Here is a 6,184-nt window from a genome sequence, read left to right on the forward strand (position 1 = left end):
AGGCGGTTGGGCACCATTGTGGTGCGAAACTACAGGGTAGGGAGGTGAAAGAGCGGGAGAGGAGAAATGGTTTTGTGTACTGGGGAGAGAGGAATCTGGAAAGTTGAAGGTGATAAAGAACAAGCTTACCTGAATGGCCATCTGGCCACCCGAGTCCCAGGAGATGTCTGGAACTGGGCTATGACATAGTCCAGGTCTTGGTCCTGGGTCCTGGAGCAGCTGGCCTGTGCTGCACATGGAACCACGGTGACATACTGGCCTGGGTCTGTGGCCCTACCACAGCCAGGGTCTGTATTGATGTCAGTGACCCATGTTGCCACCAAAGGTCACATAGATGCCTGGAGTCTGGTCCACAACCTGTGGCCACGAGGGTGTTAGAAGGTCATGCTGCCACCAGAGATATCCAGATCTGAGTAACTTGTGCTGACATCTACGCCTATGGTGTCATCTGGGCCAGGACGGCTGGAGCAGGCGTCTGTGGTGATATCCATGACCCCTGCACAGGGGTCGTTGGATCCATGTGTGCTGAGGTGGCCCTACTGTTCACTGGCCCTGGGATGGCTACTTCTACCCCTGGCTGGATATTGCAGCAGGTGAGCTGGCCCTACTGCTCAGGGGAAAGCTTGCCCCATCACTTGGGAAGTGGCCCCAGCATTCACCATAGGCATTAACCCTGCCTGGACAGCACACTAGAGCTGACCCTGTAGTCAGGGACACAGATGAGCCAACCCTGAGAGCAGGAGAGCTGGCCCCGTCCTTTCCTTCTACTTGTATGCCCCCTACAGCAATCAGGAGAGAGGGCCCCTGCACCTTGCCTGGACAGAACTGTAGAACTGGTCCTGGCGATATGAGTGAGGGGCACCCAGATCTGAAGGTCCAAGAGCAGAAATGGCCCTTCTCCTTGCTGTAGGCTGCATTGGGTAAGCTAGCAGAGGCAGTGATGGAGAACTCGTCAGAGTAGTGACCATGAGGGAAAGCTAGGGAGCTGACCAACCGAGCTATCACTCAGGCCCAGAATTAGGGCTATGAGTTGATCCACCCAACATCCACCAAATCTATGAACCATTGGAGCTTGTGAAGGGGATAAACCTACAGATCCAAAACAGCAGGATCTCCACAACACAGGACAACAACAGGATATCCAAGAGGAGCCCAGCGAGAGAGACCATTATCACTAAGGTTGCAGAAACCAGAGGCCTTGAGTCATCCAATGACTCATAGCAACGAATACTTCCAAGTAAAGATGAACAGACTAAAGGGTAAACTGTGTGACTCACCAGGCCACACTTCAGCTTCCATAGGATTCTTCTTCTCTTAACTCTTCTTTTCTTTTTGGGGAAGGGGTTCTTTTCTGTAGTTGTTATGTTTTTTGTTTTTGTTGTTGTTTTGTTTTGTTTCTTTGTTTTGTTTGGTTTTTGGTTTTTCTCTTAAATTTGCTTTTGTTGGGGGGGGGTTACAATGGCAGATGCAAGGGGAAAGGGAGATAAGTGGGACTGGACTGCACGATGTGAAATCTATAAAGAATCAGTAAAAGTAAAAGAAAACAGGAAAAAAAAGAATATTCTGGGCTAATTTTGCTGGATTTCTTGCCCCAAGTGTATAAACAGCCATTTCTTCAGGAGGTGTGCTTCCTTCTCAGGGTCAATAGTATTCTGAGGTAATGTGTGAGTCCTAAGGATCTTGTCAGTCCTGCAATCATGATAGTGTCTCAGTGGTTTCCTAGAATGGGATTAGAAAAAAATGCATTTAGAAAAGTCTATTGATATTTCTCATCAAAACCAAGGCTGTGACATTTTCATTTAACCTCTTTTATCTTAATTCTATATAATTCCTTTCCCCATGCCACAAATCAAAATAATGCAAGCATCATATTTATTTGATTTATCCCATGATACACACTAACAAATAAAATAAGAATAAGGACATCAGCATCTTATAGGCACAGTCAAAAAATACCTTGAGGGCTGCCAGAAATGATTTTTGAAAACCTAAATATCCCATGAGAGCAAGAAAAGGAAAAGAACAGGAAACAAAAGTGATAAGTTGGATGTGACATGATTTCTACCCAAAATGTGATAAGCTCTAAGTTACAGATCATTCATTATATATGCTGTGGTCCAAGAGGCTGGCTGTGTGCTGGTTCTAAGGGGAACAGCAATTTTTAATATTCAAGAGCAAGATTAATTCATTAAATGAGTACTTATTATAACTTGTCTTCTTATAGATATCATCAAGAATTCAGAAATAACACATTTACTTCAAAAATATTGACATTGGTTTGATATTTCTTATTGGTTTGATATTTCTTTTAGTTTCACAATTCCATGCTCTAAAGTTAAGCTAGAAACAAGCTAGTAAGGGGACAGGGTGGAGGTCAGCTGACCCTAGTCTAAGGAGAGGAATCATTTGCTTCATTAGAACAGAGCCATCTAGGACAACTATGGTCACAACATGGACGATCTTCAGGAGAAAAGTCAAGACTATTGCTCAAACAATTAATGGGCTTATCAGAAAACAAAACAATAAAACAAGGGCTAGGGGCTAGGCAGTGGTAGTGCATGCCTTTAATCCCAGCACTCAGGAGGCAGAGACAGGTGGATCTCTGTGAGTACAAGGCCAGCCTGGTTTAGAAGAACTAGTTCCAGGACAGCCAAGGATGTTACACAGAGAAACCCTGTCTCAAAAAAACAAACATCCAAAAACAAACCAAACAGACAAACAACAAGGCTTAAACTCCAGGAGAGAATCTCATCTACACTGAGCATCCAGGAAAACCATTTAGAATTAAATCTTATTTTTATCCCAGAATTTGGAGGTGATGTGGGATTTCCCTCTGTATGCTGTGATTACCATTAATAAAGAAAGAAACTGCTTTGGACCTATAGCAGGACAGAACTTAACTAGGTGGGGAAAACTAAACTGAATGCTGGGAGAAAGAAGGGCAGAGTCAGAGAGACTCAAGGTAGCCCCACCGGAGACACACACTGGAACTTTAGCTGGTAAGTCACAGCCACGTAGCAATATACAGATTACTAAAAATGGGTTAAATTAATAAGTAAGAGTTAACCAATAAGAAGCTAGAGCTAATAGGCCAAGCAGTGATTTAATAAATACAGTTTCTGTGTGATTATTTTGGGTCTAAGTTAGCTGGGCAGCTAGGAACCAACAGGCAGCTCTCTCCTCCAACATTGGAGGCACTTTTCTTTTGTCTTACAAACATAGATCTCATGGCATATAACTCACTTTTTTTCTTTCCTATCATTTAAATAATGCCTTCATTCTACTTCTTTCAGCCCTTTTTCTAGAGATCTGAAGTTTCAGAAGTGATCTATGAAGAAAAAAGTTCATGGCCATGTGACTTAAAGGTTACCCTGAAATCATTTGTCTTCACTAATCTTCTTGAAAGGCCTGTATGATGCTCTTCCCTCTGCTCACTAAATTTGGTCTGAGTCTGTTTTAAGGGCTACATTACTGGTTGTTGATTCCTAGAGAAACTGCTAACTACCAAGAAGGAAGCACTTAGCCGCCTTTAGTCATGACCAATGGTCTGCTAATAAGAGCCTAAAAGGATCCGAAGGGGCCGGGAAAGAATGCAGAAAACCTCTAATAGATCGCCATGGGACTTCTGCACATTCAGATTTCATTACAGGCCCAGTTTAGTTTAGAGAATCGTGACTGGCAGGTAACGCCCGTGATGGATGGTGCGGCTATTATGGATGGGGCAGGCTTGGTGTATTTAAGGTAGTCTGTGCAAAACTTACATCACGTCCCACTCTAATGCGCCTATAACTGCGACACAAGAATAGAAGAGAGGACATTCGAGTTCTCTCTAATCTCTGTCTCAAGAATGACATCCATGGAGGGGATTCCTTCACCTAATTTATCCCTGGGTGGGTATGAGAATAGCCTGGAGAACAATGGGTGGTATTCACTAGAGATGTTTAACACATAGAGACAAATATAATTTGCTTATTGTTTGTGAAAACATTGCTTTTCTAGGGTAACAATAGCAATCATGACTTCTGCTTTAAAGGTTGAGCATTGTCCTATGCAATGTACACAGAAGACATTTTCCTCTGTGTTTTATATCTGAGGGAACTGTGAGAAGCCAAGCACCCGACCCAAGGCACAGTGCTTATGAGCGGTGAGAGGACATGTCTAAGTGCAGACACATGGGACTGCAAAGTTCCCCAGTTGGAAGAACATTCTCTTCCCACAGCAACAGCATCTACCTTAATGTTTGCTACAGACCTTGAATTTGTCTTGTTAGTTCATAAGCACTTAGAAGGTAGATCTGCACCCAATAGCCACATCACGTTCCAAAGCTGGGCATGATGATGCACACCTGAAGTTCCGGCCCTTGGAAGTAGAGGCAGAAGGACCATAGATTTGATGCCAGCATGGTCTAAATAGTGAGATCATGTCTCCCTACCTGTTTACCTCCCAGGCCAGAAATAAAGAAATAAGAAGGGAAAAAATAAGGAAGAGAGGGAGGAAAATGGTTCAATGATCACTTAGTATGAATAGACATAATTTCTGCTTTCTAGGTATTTGCATCCTAGGAAGAACATGTTCCCAGAGGTGAGCATGTATATCATCTTGTGCATTTTGAGGGAAGCAGATTCCACAACAGCACCAGTGACAATCAGGTAAACCCTATTTTCTGTATGGTATGTTTCAGAAGTTGGCAATATAGTCAGAACATGTGTAGCCTTGCTTGTCAGCTTGGTTAGGGCCCAGGAATCAGCTAGAGAAGTGTGGCCAACTGAGAGGAGAACACAGTTAGTCTGACCTTCCTCACTTCCGCAAAGTTTGGCCCAGGAGAATTAGCTTAATTACATTACGTTTCATGTTATTATATACAAAACAGGACAAATAATACATCCTTCAGCGAATTATAATGATAACCCCAAAGAAGAATTTTAAATGTCCTTACAAAGCTTTTAAACCATGGTAGTTGTTCCATGAAAAATAACCTACTTTCCAAACATCCAGTTTAAGAAAGATTTATTAATAAGTAACCTTCCTTGAGCTGTCTTCAGAAAAATTCCAAGATGTATTTAGTGAACAAAATGAGTATGGTTTTTAACTGTGTATGAAGGCAGATGGGACAGGAGAATAGGAGGTAAATGGAACTTCAGTCATCGACTTTCTATGCTTCTGTATTGTTTGAGTTTTACATGTAGTTGAATGTTATTTTTTTTAAAAAAAAAAAACAACAGTAAACAACAACAGCAAAAAGAGAAAGACTTGCTGAACTTTTGCAAGTGCAAAATAGATTTTAAAGCCGCTAAGGAATGATTTCCCGCAGCATCAGCTACTCCTCCACTCCTCTCTATTTACAGGTCAGAGCTGCACCAGGGATAGTTTCTGTGCTGTGAGCAGTGGCCAATGCAGAAAACCTCGGGTCACCACAGTGCAGAGAAGGAGTGTCATCGGAGTGTTCTGGACAAAGGGCACATCTGCATCACTGCTCCCTGACCACAAGGCTCCCACAAAATTCACAGAAGATGGGGCAAGAAGACTGCAAGAGCCAGAAGTCAGGGAGGACCAGAGTGAAACAGTGACTTCTGCTGCCCTCATGAACTCACCTGCCTGCACAGGGCAAGCCAAGCAACATCCCAGGGTTGAGTAGGGAGGGACTCAGGAGCCCCCACTCCCAGCCGAGAAGCTATTGACAGGTGATGGGTTCTGGAAAAGGGAAGTCTGTATTCTTAAGGGGCGTGGCCGCTGGTAGGTTGACCACATTCCGGTGGATGGCTCTACACCCAGGAGTACACAGAAAACACAAATTTGACTGAATGGCTTTTTAAAAAGAAAAAAGGGTCACGGAGTCTACAATTGGTGATCCCAAAGAAGCTAAGTAAGAAGGTGAACCAAAGGAAAAACATATAGTTGTCCTCTTGGCTATGGGAGGTAGACAAAATGGCCGGGGAGAAAATTGAGATCTTGGGGGTGGAGTGGGATGGGGGTAAGGGGAGATGGGGAGAGAAAAGGGAAAAGGGGAGAATGGGGGGAACTTGGGGAAAAAGGAGGATTGGGATAAAGGAAGGTTGGATAGGGGAGCACGGAAGCACAATTCTTAGTTAAGGGAGCCACCTTAGAGTTGGCAAGAGACTTGAACCTAGAGTGGCTCCCAGATGCCCAAGCCGAGGTCTCCAGTCAGTTCCTTGGGCAGCTGAGG

Source organism: Microtus oregoni, unplaced genomic scaffold, assembly GCF_018167655.1.
Source record: "Microtus oregoni isolate MIOR12 unplaced genomic scaffold, Mior012 000082F_ref0000272, whole genome shotgun sequence".
In the NCBI taxonomy this organism is placed as follows: domain Eukaryota; kingdom Metazoa; phylum Chordata; class Mammalia; order Rodentia; family Cricetidae; genus Microtus; species Microtus oregoni.